A 752-nucleotide genomic window follows, 5' to 3' on the forward strand; every position below is an offset into this window, starting at 1 on the left:
CCCCCTGGGCAGGCTGACGTCTGACGGCGATCCCCGGGGTGGGCGGGGGCCTGGCGGCCGCACCGTCCGTCCCTGTCCTGAAGCTGCTGCTGTGCTGGGCCCTGAATTCGGATGTGCCCGCGGTGCCTCCCGCTGCAGCGAGCCAGAGGATGAGCCCGGCAGCGCTGTGCCAGTGACTCAGTGTCTTCTGGCTTTGGAGGAAGCGGTTGCTGGGGATGCTGATGTGCGTGGGCAGCGGGGCCACATCCTGCAGCGGCTCAGCCCCTTGCCACGCGGGAGCGGGATCCTGGGATACAGCAGGGTGCGGGAGTCAAACCCGCTCGGTTCCTTCCAGCAGAACGTGGGGATGCTGAGGCCGGTGTGCTGCTCCTGTGCTCAGGGTGGACACAGGCACCAAGAGGTTTTGGTCTTGGTTTTGCTTGTGCAGGGAGGATTTTTGCAGAGGATGAGGAAGGCAGGGCCGTGCCGGGGACGGGAGCTGTTTCCAGGGCAGCTTGCCTGGCCCTGCTTGCCCTCTCTGTGCCTGAGGAGGTCTGTGGCTTGGCTCTCCGTCGTGGCTCCGTTGTCTTGCTCTCCGGACTTCAAACCCTGATGGAAAGCCCAGGTGGAGGGGCGATGCCATGAGATGATTTTCCCACTGTGAGACCTTCTTTGGGGCTGGTAGCCCTCCCTTGCCTTTTGGAGCCAAAGGCTCGCTGCGAGCCCTCCCAGATGCTCTGGCTCTGCAGCTCCTCGTGCCCCCCCCTGCCCTG

At 64.9% G+C, this 752-nt stretch overlaps 1 protein-coding gene across 2 annotated transcripts in view; it reads left to right on the plus strand.

Moving 5' to 3' along the window:
* Positions 1 to 752, plus strand: part of RXRA (retinoid X receptor alpha) — a 72,127-nt gene that overhangs the window by 1,237 nt on the left and 70,138 nt on the right. The gene's annotated exons all lie outside the window — the stretch shown is intronic.

The sequence above is a fragment of the Egretta garzetta genome, unplaced genomic scaffold (genome assembly GCF_000687185.1).
Source record: "Egretta garzetta isolate BGI_Z169 unplaced genomic scaffold, ASM68718v1 scaffold417, whole genome shotgun sequence".
NCBI lineage: Eukaryota > Metazoa > Chordata > Aves > Pelecaniformes > Ardeidae > Egretta > Egretta garzetta.